General features: G+C 38.6%; 1 protein-coding gene across 9 annotated transcripts in view; it reads right to left on the reverse strand.

The window, feature by feature from the left end:
- LRRC4C (leucine rich repeat containing 4C) overlaps positions 1-14,255 on the reverse strand; it is a 1,065,799-nt gene that overhangs the window by 134,246 nt on the left and 917,298 nt on the right. For 8 of the 9 annotated variants that reach the window (XM_042446440.1, XM_042446441.1, XM_042446445.1 and 5 more), the window contains one exon: positions 11,985-12,157. The exons of the other annotated variant lie outside the window; for it this stretch is intronic. The gene's annotated coding sequence lies outside the window, so the exon portion shown is untranslated. The remainder of the gene's footprint in view (positions 1-11,984; positions 12,158-14,255) is intronic. 9 annotated transcript variants of the gene reach the window in all.

Raw genomic sequence — 14,255 nt, forward strand, 5'->3', positions numbered from 1 at the left:
ATTTAGGGGGTAGGTTTCACCCATTTATATAGTTCCTTTAATATTTGGACTAAAACCCAGAGTGGATTCACTGTCCCACTGTCATGAAAGCCACCACTCATCACTAGTTAAGGCAAGTGCATCATGTTTGCTTAACAAGGACATGAAACATGAAACATGTGCTCTAACATGAAAAAATATTACATCTTCTGAAAATATCAGTAGAAACTGTGGTGGGTTACAAAGGCGCTGCTGTTTGCTCCGCGAGGGAGTCGCAGCAGCCAAACCGCACGACTCCCTCACTGAGCAAAAAAGCAGCTCCAAAATGGAGCTCCTTCTCGCGGCGCAGCTATGATTCCGCGAAGCGCCGCTGGCGCACTCGCGGCATCATAGCCGCCACGACACATGCGGAAGCACAGCATCCACTACGTAAAAATGGCAGCGGCCGTCTGGAACAGCCGCCGTCATTTGTTACGCGCAGAGCGCGTATAGGGTTAGGGAGGTGCGGAAGCACCGCACCTCCCTAACCATAGTACGTGCTCCGCACGTACTTTAATGGCGGTGTGTAACCCGCCACTATTTAACTATTTACCACACACTTTCCATAAGAAATGTCACTGCAATTTATTACACACACACACAATTAAAATACACAATTTCAATGTAATGCATACCAATTTATGACAACAGTGCATTGGAAGAACCAAGACAACCACCACGAAATGTAAAAAAAAATCCTGTAATAAGTCTCATTAAAAGGGTAAGTGATTCAAGTGTTGAACTAGAACTCTATGAGACCAGGGGCTGAAATCCACCTAGGCAAATCACACTCTCTCAGTAAGAATTAGGCAACAGCAAACCTCCTTCAAATTAATTGCATCAAGAAAACCCTAAGATAGAGCTGTCACACATCAGAATTGACTTGAACACATACAACAACAGTAGGATCTATTATAAGTGAACTGAAAATCATACTGAAAATATTTTTGAGAACATATTTACTTCAGCTCTTAAGGTGGTTATCATATAGTTTAATATCACTGATACTGCATATTACTTGTTCACTGACAGGTCAAAATACTGTAAAATGTCATGACACAACTGTATATCTGACATTGTGCAAGAAAAAACTCATCAAATTCATGGTGTTGCTGCAGGATAATGATGATGATGATGATGATGATGATGATGATGATGATGATGATGATAGAGTCATCTAACCTACTTTCCCAAATGCAAGGAGTACCACCAGTTCCAATGGTATAAAGCATTTTCTCTTTGCATGGTATATCCAACATTCATAAACAAGTGGGAGACAGCAAGGACAGCCTTGCTCTTAGAAGTAATGTTGCATGCAGCAAAGAAAGAGGGGAAAACATCCTCAAAAGCAGCTGTAGAAGTTTAAAAGCAGGGAAGCATGTGTGTGTGTGTGTGTGTGTGTGTGTGTATCACAATAGCTAATTCTGTGAGAACTTGTGATGTTTTTCATGATAATGCCATCCATACGCTTCATCCTACAGATACAACAAGTATCCATGACATTAGTATAATTACTACTCATACATTGCTAGCATACCACACCATTATTTCTGATTATGGAAAGAATTCCACAACAAATCATTTTAGCAGTACAATAGTCAGAATTTGCAATTAACCTGTGATGGAAATGTTTACTGGGACAATGATGCCAGAAACTGTACCTGAAACTATGGATTGACAAATAGATCAGTTCCTTTTTGTACTAAATATGAAACAAAATGAACAAAGTTGTCAGCAATCTGCAAGTGCTAAATTCAACAGCTATGGTTATTCCTAGCATGGAAATGCTCATAACAGATCTTCATGCTATACTGTAAGACGAATGAGTGAGCTCTGACTTAAACCCAGAGCTGAAGAACTGAACAACCAAGGAATTGTGCTTTAAACATAGCTAAAGGAACAAACAAGATGGTTCCGCGCAGAGCATTGATGTGACGAAAGTATTTGGCAACCGAGGCGAGGAAAGTCTAAAACTTGGAAGCTGAAGCGGGGTGCCGTCCAGGTGTGACGAACCATGACTGGGAAGAACCTTATCTCCTGAGTCGCCATGATGAGGAACTGACAGGACAATGGAGAACTTTGAACAGAACGAGTTGCTTTGAACACGGACTGATCAGAACAACCTGTCTCTCCTCCCAAAAGAGGAAGTTGAGTAATGGGCTGCAATATTGCAAGACTTCAGCAGCCAAGAGCCAGAGAGAAGGAAAAGTATAAAGATCCTGGACTTTCATCTCCATTTTGTTGGCACCAACCATGGCAACGGTGTCATCCCCAGCCTTTGAGAACAACTGATCAATGTTCGGCGGAAGGGAAGTGTGTGTGAGTATTGTATGAATGTGTGAGTGAAAGAGCTCTTGATAATCAATGTTTGTGTTACTTGTGTGATTCAATAAATGTTACATGCATGGTGTTTAAAACCAAATTTGGTGTCTCAATGTCTTTCTCAGCCTTGCTGTGAATAGGTCCACAGAGGGAGAGGTTTTCATTACACGCTCTCAGGATAAACAGGTTGCCCTTACAATCTTGGGCATAACAATACAAATCTGAAAAATGAGGAGTTTACCAGAAAAAAAGAAGGTGGCAACTTTGATTCAGCACCAGAAACATAGCTGAATACACTGCAGTTCAGACTTGAATTGCTAAACATTCAAAGCCCTTGGAGCCTTGACTACCTTAAATGCACTAGAGCCTGTGTGATTGTGAAAGCTAAGCAAAATTAGACCTGGTTAGTACTTGGATGTAAGACTGTCAATGAATACCAGGTGCTGTAAGCTATATTTCAAAGGAAGGAACTGTCAAGACCACCATTGAGTATTTCTTGTCTAAGAAAACGCTATTCAATTAATGGGCTCACCATAAATTGACAAGCAATTTGAAGGCATGTACACACATATTCAGACTTGATGCAGGTGGACTAATCAGTTTCAGTTTCTTCCACACTCATTAGTCAACGTTCATTGTATCAAATTATTAAGAAATTTGTAAAATTCTTATCAAAAGTGAATTGAGGCAAATTCTCACTTATCCCTAAATTAATTTGATAACCAACACTCCTTTGAAAATATGTAACTGGAGAATTTGGGAGTACCAAGAACTGCCTAGAGTAAAAAAGAGAAAAAATAAATAAAAAGGAACATTCAGAATGTTAGCAGGTAGCAGACTGATCAAATTAGCCTGTATATAGAAGACTGTAAATTAGAGAAAAACAAGTAATAATTTCTTTAGGTTTTTATCGAAAGGTTGTATGATGTGGTTATTTAGTATTTAACGGAATGGGACACAATGTGCTTAGGGTTGCATATTAAGGCTAACTATGTGTGTTAGTAATAATCAAAGAACTAACCAGAAAATCCATCCTTATTTACCTCTGTTTCCCAGAATAGATTAGTATTCATTTTTAAATACAAATGAAGCAGGGAATATTCTCCTATTCTAAATAGACACGACCCAGTTCATGTACATGAACTTTATCAACTAACCCAGTTGTTAGTTCCAACTAAGGAGCTTATCCCATGGCTTAATAAATCAAATACAGCCTGGGCCCATCCCTGCTTCAAGGAGCACTCCATGTGGCTCTTTTTGGAGCTGGGAGTTAAGAAAGTAGCCACCAGAGTGCTCCTGTAAGCGGGGATGGGCCCAGGCTGTATTCAGAAGGCAAATTAGGTGGCAAAAACATTGCAATAATATCAGGATGCTGCCTGAATTATGATTTAAGCCGGGTAGAGGTAAATTGATTTAGTAAACCATTGGATAAGCTTCTAAACCAGACCTGTTCAGTCCAGATGAAATTGACCAATCACCAAAACTGGGGGGAGGACCTTCAAACAGATTATCAACAACAACTAAGAGTGTTAGTAGGACAGTAAAGTGTGGTGTAATGTTTTGAGTGTTGGACTAGAATCATAGAATCACAGAATCATAGAGGTGGAAGAGACCACAAGGGCCATCCAGTCCAAGCCCCTGCCATGCAGGAAATCTAAATCAAAGCATCCCCGACAGATGGCCATCCAGCCTCTGTTTGAAGACCTCTAAGGAAGGAAACTCCACCACACTCTGAGGGAGTTTGTTCCACTGTCAACTAGGAAACTGGGAGACAAGGGTTCAAAATCCCACATGGCCATGGAAACCCACCAGGTGATCTTGGGTTAGTCATGCTCTCTCAGACTCAGCTCCCCCCTCTGAACAAACTCTGCCAAGATAACCCCATGAGATGACCTTTTTGGGTCACCATAAGTCAGAAAGAACTTATGAAGGAACACAACCACAAGGACAGTAAGTAAGACTGTAAGAAACATGGGAATATAAAACAACAGAAACCCATAAGCAATGCAACATAATGATATACAGCAATTTATAAGTCCATATCAAAGTAAATGCCAAGTATATAATTGTTTCAACAGCAAATTGTTAGTAAGACATATAAGAAAATAATAAGAACAATAATAAAGTTAATGAGAACAAAAGGAAAATGGAGAAAAATCCTAATCATCTGAATCTCCATCAGGCAAACCTGAGCACTAAACTTGATACATTAAAGGCTATTACTGGTCACTGCAGGCCTACAAAGGAATCCTGAAGGAAAGAGTCAGGAGGTCCTTTTATAGAGCTGATACAGTTGATGAATGCATGTAGAGAAGACATAGGATTATTCACTCTGTTCATATGTCATTTTATTTAAATTCAGAAAAGGGCTGGGATTTTGTTGAGAGTCTATGTAGCATAATGCTAACGTGGAATTACTCTACAGGAATTCAAAGGAATCAAGAAAATGCAGGCAGGCCGGGGAAGGGATCTGTGTCCTCACATCTTTCTAGGAGTGTCATGGATTGTTGCACAATCCAGGGGAATGCTTGTGTAAGGAGAGTTGTGTGACCTCCTTAGACAAGCCAATAAAAAGTCCATACACTTAACTGACTTAAATAACTGCCAATTATACAAGAGCAAGTCACCAACAGGATTCCAGACAAAGTCTTTAAGGTGCCTATATGCATAGAATTCTTCAGTGCTTGAACAAGCATTGCTAACTGTTTTCAACACTGTACATTTTCTAAAACACTGGAGTAAATACTAAATGGAGAATTTACACTGACAAATGGCATTATTTATTCATTGCACAGCTCTTTCTGACCATGTAGAAAATATCCATAGTGAGCACATCAGTGGAGAGGGGAAAAATCACATTTTTCCAGCTGTTAGTAAAATGTCTTGGATATAGTGAAATGTTCCTGAACAATATTGTTAGTCAATAGGGGGGAAGAAAGGAGAAAAACAAAAACAACACAAAACATAGTTTGGTGGCAAAATGTTTCCTATGATGTGCACTTTAACCATTTGTACAGAGTCAGGAAGAATCTGAAATAGCAACTGAGCAGGAGAGTACAATCAGCAGTAATGAACTAGATGGATAGACAACAGCTAGCCTCTACTTGTTTTAAATGCAGCATATGGGTGAGCATTATTTACTACAGATATATGTTGCCCCCTGTCATAGAAGTTAAGAAGAAAATGAAATGGGTAAATAATGTTGGAAGACCTTGGAATACTACAAACCCAGTTCTTATTTGGTTCAAAAACTAGTAGATGAAAGGAATTAGCAGAGGACTGCTTGAAACCACAAATCACAACCCCCCCCCCCACACACACACACAACTTCTTTCTAAAATATCTAAAATAAACAGCACATTATTCTATTAGAAAGTCTTGCTTGGCAAAATATGTATTTGAGATCCAGGAACAAAAGGATATAAACAATGGAGCTTCATCATATAGCTTCCTTAAGTAAAGTATTTAATAGTCCTATCAAATAAATGAGGAACCCTTCCTCTATGCAAGCATATAGGCATTTCCCCCACCTTCTGTTTCCATCTGCTTGTACGAGTAGTAGCAGATGTTTTATTGATAAAGCCACCTGAGTCTCATCTGTGAATGAACTTGTCTTTTTTTTGTTTCACTTCTAGCAACTAGATGTTTTATGATGGTTTGAAATACTGGACTTGCTATTCTGCAGTTCTCCCAGTAGGCCTTGGCTTACATAAGAGCTCAGCTACAGAATCAAGTGAATTCAAAGAGGCTGGTCTGCTTTCTCCAGCTTAGGAGATAAACCATACAAATGCTGAGAATTTGTGGTGTCAGGTACACACTTTGTGGTGGGTGCTTTAGCTTAATTGAGTAAGGGAACCTGCTATTTGGTATGGCAGGGCAAGGAACCATTTTCCCCCTCGCACATCTCGCTGGGGCTTCAAATTAATGCAGTTTGACACCACTTTAACTGTCATGGTTCCATCCTATGGAATGATGGAATTTGTAGTTTGTTGTCACACCAGACACTGATGACAGAGAAGGCTATATATCTCACAAAATTAAAATCCCAGAATCTCATAGGATTGAGCCATGGTAGTTAAAGTGGTGTCAAAATGCATTAATTCAGCAGTGTAGATGCAGCATTTGTTTGTACGTGGTATTTTCATTATAACAATCCTTGCAAGCAAGTACTGCTTAGCAACAACAACAACTATCAAAATGAAAATGAATACTCTCTGGTAATGACAGAGGATATAGCCTTTCACGTCTCATCTAAATATAGATAGATTTATTGTAATGGGAACTCATGGGGTGACCCCTCTCACTCTCAGAGGAAAGCAAAGGCAAACCTCCTCTGAAACCCATATTTCCATCAAAATCCCATAATAGGTTCCCCATAGATTGGAAAGGATTTCAAGGAATACTATAACAATGCATTTCCATACAGAGGTAAATGCTACAGTAGGGAAAAGTGCACCAGATGCCAAGGCTGAAGGACACAATGGATAATTCATGCACTGAAACATTACTTCCCCATTAATAAGTTTTTAAGTCACAAAGGAAGGAGAGATCTGGGTTCATTATTCCACATATGTCCCATGTTTTAATTGATGGGAAAACCAAGGAAAGATAGTCAGCTTAACTCTTTCTAAGCAAGTTTTAGTGTGAAAATTCAACTAAAAATGCTTGCTGTTTTATAATTAAGAAGGATAGATGACAAAATGATAGTAGCATTAAAGGGAAACTACAGAATGCCAGAACAAAAACCTGAGGTAACTATAATCATTTCAAACAAGCTCTGAGGAGAGAGCCCTACAGTTAACCTCAAGATATTTTCAATCTGGAAGCTGGCAAATGGTGGCAGATAAAATGAAGTTTGGCCAAGCTTACTGGGTGTAGAAAAAAATACTTGGTGGTGACCCTGACTGAGACATAAATGCAGAGGTAAGTCATAGAACAAGATCAAAATACAGAGACTTACAAAGAGTTAGAAAAGTGGGACTAGCAAAACCCTTAGACAGTAAAATCAGTGTAATGCAAGCTAAGCAGGCACCTGTCAGATGAGGCAAAAAATCCAAGGTGAATGAGATTTAAAGATACATCTATTATATACACATGTATGTACAGTAGGCCATATCCATTTTTTAAAATATAAATTTCCAAAAGCAAATGCAAAAATGTGGCAGTGTAGTTCTCTAATCTCTGAAGCATGCCCACAGATGTGCTGTAACCTTCTTCTCCCCAAACAACAGCGAAAAGTTCCTTCTTCATGAAGTGGAATGAAATAGGCAACGAAGGGCTCATGATAGGAAAAGCCACACTGATGCCCACTGGAAGCAAATCTGCCATAGATCTTTCTTCTCCCACAGGGACTGATATGGCTGGACTAAGAGTTCTATCAACTCTGCTAGGAAATTATAACCAGAGATACTAGCTGAAAAATTTAGTATTTTCACATCTATAAGTATAACAGTTCAAATATTTACAATATGACTGTACAAAGGCATCTTTTAACACCTTTGAGATGAACTGAAAGGAAGAAGCTAGTGGTATGAGTTTTGCTATACTTTTAAAAATTATATATACCCTGTCTCTTAGTACAGGGACTCAGTATGGCTAAGAGACTTATGTTTATTTCCCCAGATGCATGAATGTGACTGTAGGTCACTTGGAATGTTCCTCCATCATGAAATACAATCCAAAGTGCAGATGATAATGGGGCTAAAATTGTGCATGTTTTTGAGAAATAGGATGGGAGTATATTTTCTTATTCTTTCATACTACTTTGGGACTGCCTTATCTACAGGATCCTACTGTGGACTGCAAATAATTAAACAAATATTTAAAAAGAGACATATTTTTTCACCTAGCAGTGGCATTTGTGTAGCTGATCAGTTGTGGTGCCTTCACGTAGTTGCCTGGCTGTGGTACCTTTGAAGGAGGATCACATAGAATCATGACTCAAGGCCAGGCTGTGAAAATGCACTGTAGCTAGGCATTCATGAAAAAGCTCGATCACCAGGTGAAAGTGCACCACTGGGAAGCTGTATGAAGGCTGCTGCTGCCTCCACTACCACCTTGGGACTACTTGGCAAGATTGTGGAGGTAATCAAGACAATACTTATACAGTATATAGAATGGTAAATGGGCTCAAATCCTTACACAGTGTCTACAATGGTGGAGAGCCATATAAAATGGTGGAGGATTTGAGCATCCACTTTTTTTTTTATCCATGGTGGGTTGTAAAACCAAAAATTGACCCCCAAAGATATGGTGGTCAATTGTATTAGAAACCAGGCATCATTAACAGAAGCTGAATAGTGGGAAATTCAGGACAGATTATAAAGAGTAGTTAGTCATAATTAAATGGTGGAATTCAATTCTGCAGGAAGTAGCAATAGCTACTTACTTGGATGGCTTTAAGAGAATTGGACAAATTCATGAAGAATGGTAGTGGCTGTAATTCATCCAGCTTCATAGGCATAATGCCCCTGAAATCCTATTGCTCAGGAGCAAGGATGTAAAGAACACTCATCCATTAAAAAAAAAAATCCTTAAACAGAAAAGGGTGTCCTGACACACTGAGACACCATGTGGAGAAAATGGTCAATTGCCACATGAGTTTTCACAAATCATGACTTTTGTTAAGAATTAATTTGGGCAAAAAAAAAAAAAAAAATCCTGATTTTTTTTATTTTGTGTGTGTGCATGCGCATGCATGCATTTGGGGGCAAATATCCAAGGTTTTGGTTGTAAAAACCTGAGGCTTTCATAGTGAAAGCAGTCTTCTAAGCAAATAAAATCAAAACCAAAAATTGTTCATTTTTCACAAATGAATAATCCCTAAAATGTACCAAAATGCAAAAGGAAGGAAGGAAGGAAAGAAGGAAGGGAGGGAGGAAGGAAGGAAGGTGCACAACATGTCTTGTAATATTGCTTAACAATGAAAATTTAAAAAATTAATGTGTGCAAGAACAATACAAATAGCAGGGTGCAACTACAGTTATGCCTTGCTTTTGGGCTTCCCATAAGTTTTTAGTTTACTTCTGTGGGTACACAGCCCAAGACCATATAGGCCTTATTCTGATCCACAGAACTCTTATTGCCTTATACTTCCTATTCTCTTTCTGTAAAAGAAAAAAAATCACATTCTGCATCACATCTTTTTTGTCTTTCACAAGAGTTCAGACTAGCAATGAACTGAGAGTAAGGTGCACTGGTTTTAAAAATGTGTGAAGTTCATAAACCTCTGATCCCTTGCAGGATCTCAGAACCCATGCAAGGTAATTAAGTCAAACTTCAATAGCACAGAGCAAAACATATCTTCAGAAAATCTCAAGAAAATATCTCAGAGCTGAAGTATTGCCAATGAACATGTAACCTTTGTTTCTTTGTCAGCAAGAGGAGCAGCAAATGCCTGATCAAACTGCATGAAAAGAGCAGAATCATAATAATCTTTGTCTATTGTTTTCCCTGATTACAAGTAAAAGTTTTAAAGGAAGAATTTTGTAATTTTAGGGTAACTGATAACAGACACCTTACATGAATCAGTAAAGCCTTCAATTTCCCCAGTGCATTGTCTTCATGTAGCCAAACCCCTGTGCCACTAAATGCACAGCAATTAATGCCAAGTGTTTACACATCAAGGCAGGCAATCACATGTCTTTCTTTTCTGTGGATTTATGACGTCCACAGGAACAGACCAGTTTCTGGTGTTGATTACAACTCCCAGAATCCTGAGGACCAGTAGGCCTAAATTGTTCTCATCAGTATCTGATGGTTGGTGAAAGTGGTAGCCCAAAAAAGGAACTCTTCTGTGTTCTCATTCAGAGGCAGACAGCTCTCAGGAACAAGAACAGTGTAGAGGCATGGGGAAGAACAAGCTTATAAATGCTTACAAGACAGGCATGCTGGAGAAAAGGACTTCTGTGTCATCTTGCTGTGTAACACTAGGTTCCTAGCAATAGTTTATTAAGATTAATGTGAACTGGAGATCTAGACTAAAGATGAAAAAAAAATTGAAAATTTTCAAACACACAAGCACAAAGAGAGAGAATCGAAAATGATGAGTAACTTCACAGTTTGGACACTTATTCTATGGGGATTTCTGCACAAGAAGCAGGTTTTCTGCCATAAAACATGATTAGTGTGCATTGCTGAACAAAATAAATCTTGAACTGTGCAGAGCCCTTGTAACCTGCACAGGTTTTAAGGACTTTATTGCAATGGGTAGAAAATTAATTAAATTATTATTTCCTATGAGAATGAATTTAATGAAGATTTAAAACCCTACACTCTATTTTGTTTTTCTTTGTTTCTTTATCTGTCAGTGGGTTCTGTGCCTCTCAATATTTTACGTTAGAGACACACATATTTTCATTCCAGTCCTGCTTCCTAGATATAGTGACATTCACTTGAAAATAACATCTGAGGTGCATTCAGCAAGAGCATGTGGTCTGGATTTTTCCACCATCTTAATAAATTTAACAAATAATTGTAAGCTTATTTTATGAGCTGCTCCATTCTGATCGATTGACTGAATTTGGGAATAGCAGAAGGGAGAAGCAAATACAAATCATTCTGCAAAAAATATTTTTCAACTTGTCATCCTCCAGACCTCTCGGACTTCAACTCTGAACATTCTCATCCACATGCATATAGAACATGTGTGTGTTATTTCTTAGTCTTTCTCTTGCTGGACCAGTTTTGCAATGATGCCATGAGTTTAATATCACCACATTTTGCTCTAATGAAGACTTCTCTAGATCAAAAATATTTTCCCTCCCAGTTTCCTTCTTTGAGTAATGCCTTCTTTCTTCTCAGGATCTCAAAATTGATTTGCAAATCTTAACTCATTTAACTGAGTCATTAGCATATTATATTGAAAAATACTAATGAGGAGGGGAATATAAGAAAATCCAGGAAAATCTTCTCTGCATTCCAACACTAACCAAAAAATTTATAGGCTTCAGACTCATCAATGAAGCCACACAACACAATAAGTGAGACAACTGCAATCTTGTCTTAAAGAATATGACTTGTATACTGAAGCATGCTTCCAGACTCTCAACTGTAGTGGGAGTAGCTAAACAAATCACAGAGTTTTTCTGGGTGATTTCTCTACTGAATCACACAAACACAGCCACTTTCTCATCTAAAGAAGCAAGTGTGGTAGTTGGGTTGTTTCTGTCCTAAAACACTAGAGGAAGAATTAAGTATTTGTTTCTTTGGATTTTTGGAAGAAAAACAAAACAGAGAAGATTATTCAGATACAACAGACAAAACCATGGACTTTATGGCATTACCACACTACATTCTTATAGTGCTACTATTTTGCTTTTACTGTTCTGGCTGCCTCCTGTTGCATTCTGGGGTTTGTAGTTCAGTGAAACCTAAGAGCTTTCTGGCTGAGAATTCTAAATGCCCCTTCCTAAACAGCTCCATGTTTTGTTAAAACACCTCAACACAAGTGGAAGTAATGATCAAGCAGTGTCTGCGAGCACAGCAATTGTACACATCAAGGCAATGTTCCCGCACCTGCCTGGCTTTTGCTGTTTTTCATTCCCCTAGGCAAAATATTCACTTGGTACTGTAAACACTGCCTCACAATCATATCTTCATATTTATTGCTCATTGTTTGTATGTGCAGATGGTAAACAACCTACCAGAATATCTAGTCCATCTTCATCCCTTCTCAGTTCCTGGACAATAAAGCAGACGATCTAGTGGGAACTCTGTCTCCTTGAGTCACACACACAGAGACCTTCTTTCTTGGGGCTAGCAAGCTTGAAGGCAACCCATTCCTTTTAAATGGCCAGTCTTTCTTCATTATCCCAATCTGTTTAAAATATGAAGAAAATATTTGGTTCAGTGCCAGTGCACACCTATCATAGTGAATTAGTCCTGCATTCATGCCTGGGAAAAGAGAGCTATGATTGGAAAAGTTCTTTTTTGTGACAACATTCAAATATCCACATGACTGGGAAATTTAGTTACAAAGAGTAATTTATCTTGGAGAAAGCCATTATAGAATTTAACAAGTCAGAAAACAAAGACTGACTGTGACACATGACATCAACAAATTTGGTAACTGCCATCAGTACAACAGCTCAGCACTGATAAGCCCAGCAAAACAGGGTGAGTTCAAAGACAATGCAATAGGAGGTAGTCCATAGCCTTTATCTTGTCTGGCAAAATGGCTTTTCTGAATATGAGAAGTTCAAAACCTATATAGCTTCTACCAAAAACAAAAACAAAACATGGGCATATGGTGGGTCACAAGAGTATATATCTTGTGATAAACCCACTAGATCAAGTTGACAGTTCTCTTGTTAAGATCTACTTTACCATTTTCAAAGGTAAGCAATGACCCTGACAGAAAATATGCACCTATGAGACCTGGACATAGCCTTGTAAATGAGGTCCTCTCTCCTGTCACTGGAGTCTTCTCCAGGTCTACAGAAAACCCAGAAGTTTGAGAAGAAAGACACTGACAGAACAGTAGCATGTTAGAGGCAGATTTTGTTATGTTTCAAGTACTAAATTTGGCAAAAAAACAGAAAAAAAACCTAATTCTATGCAGTAAACTTTTTTTTTTAATCCTGAGTGGGTTCCCAAAATCCAATCTGGATCATGCTGCTGTGTGAATAGGGGAGCTTAAACATCTCTCTGGTATTTATCACATGCATTCTAGTCACATTGTTTCCCCTATAGGTGGTCTCCATCACAGCTTTTCCTCAGGGAGAGGTGTAAAAATCACCTTGTGTGGAAGATTCCCCATCAGCATGGGTCCCATCTTGATTAGGCCCCATATACTTACTGGCGAGTAACGAATAAATTTTAGCTGCATGTACATGTATAATGTAAAATTGCATCAATAAATTTGCTTTCAGTGTGATTATGACAACAGTGACAAGGAGGAAGAGGAGAAAGGAGAAGAACAGGTAAAATATGACATGTGAACATTTTTAATGTTTCATAGGAAAGAATTGTGCTATTAAAAATTACTGGACTTTAACTGCCATGAGAATTTGGGTCAAACTAGAAAATACATCTAGCACTTACTTAGAACAGATATTCGTTCAAGTCTGTCACAGCATGTGCTTTTCCTTAACTGTGTCTCTTGCATTTAATGTGCTTTATTTTGTAGTTGATTACTGAGAAAATAACACAGCCTTAATTTTCAAATTGGTGACTGGTGAAGCATATACGTATCTCTATGGGGATCCCCATGTGAAAGGGGTAGACATGTGAAGGACAGGGGGCATGTACTACGCATAACATTTACTTCTGTAGATTGGCACTTCATTGGCATAGGTTTTAAGATGTTATTATGCTTTTTTTGCCCATCTTTTCCTATACGGGCAAATTAAGGAACTGTAAATATTTTATAGCAATTAAGATAGGGCTGTTGTGCCTCATCCACCCTGTTTCTAAAGCCATATTTTAGATCACTAGAGTTAATGCAGCTTTATCTGTAATCCTTCATTGTTTTTGTGTGCCTGAAAAACACTCCTGAAAAACTGAGCCCCTAAGATGAACCTAGCACAGGGTTTTCCTGGTATATTTCTTCAGAAGGGGTTTGCTACTGCCATCCTCTGAGGCTGAGAGAATGTGGCTTACCCAGGATCACCCAATAGGTTTCAATGGCTGAGACGGAATTTGAACTGTGGTCTCCAGAGTCATAATCCAATTCTAAAATCACTAGACCATGCTGGCTCTTATAAGTTAATGATCTGCAAGTCACAATGTATTTATACATGGTAAAGAAAGGTAAAGGTTTCCTCTTTGATGAGATTGTCTAATTGTGTCTGACTGTAGGGGGCAGTGCTCATCTCCACTACCAAGCAAAGGGAGCCAGCATTGTCAAAGACAACTCTGTGACCATGTGGCCAGCATGAATGCTTAGAACAGTGGTTCCCAATCTTTTTTGGGCC

Source organism: Sceloporus undulatus, chromosome 1, assembly GCF_019175285.1.
Source record: "Sceloporus undulatus isolate JIND9_A2432 ecotype Alabama chromosome 1, SceUnd_v1.1, whole genome shotgun sequence".
In the NCBI taxonomy this organism is placed as follows: domain Eukaryota; kingdom Metazoa; phylum Chordata; class Lepidosauria; order Squamata; family Phrynosomatidae; genus Sceloporus; species Sceloporus undulatus.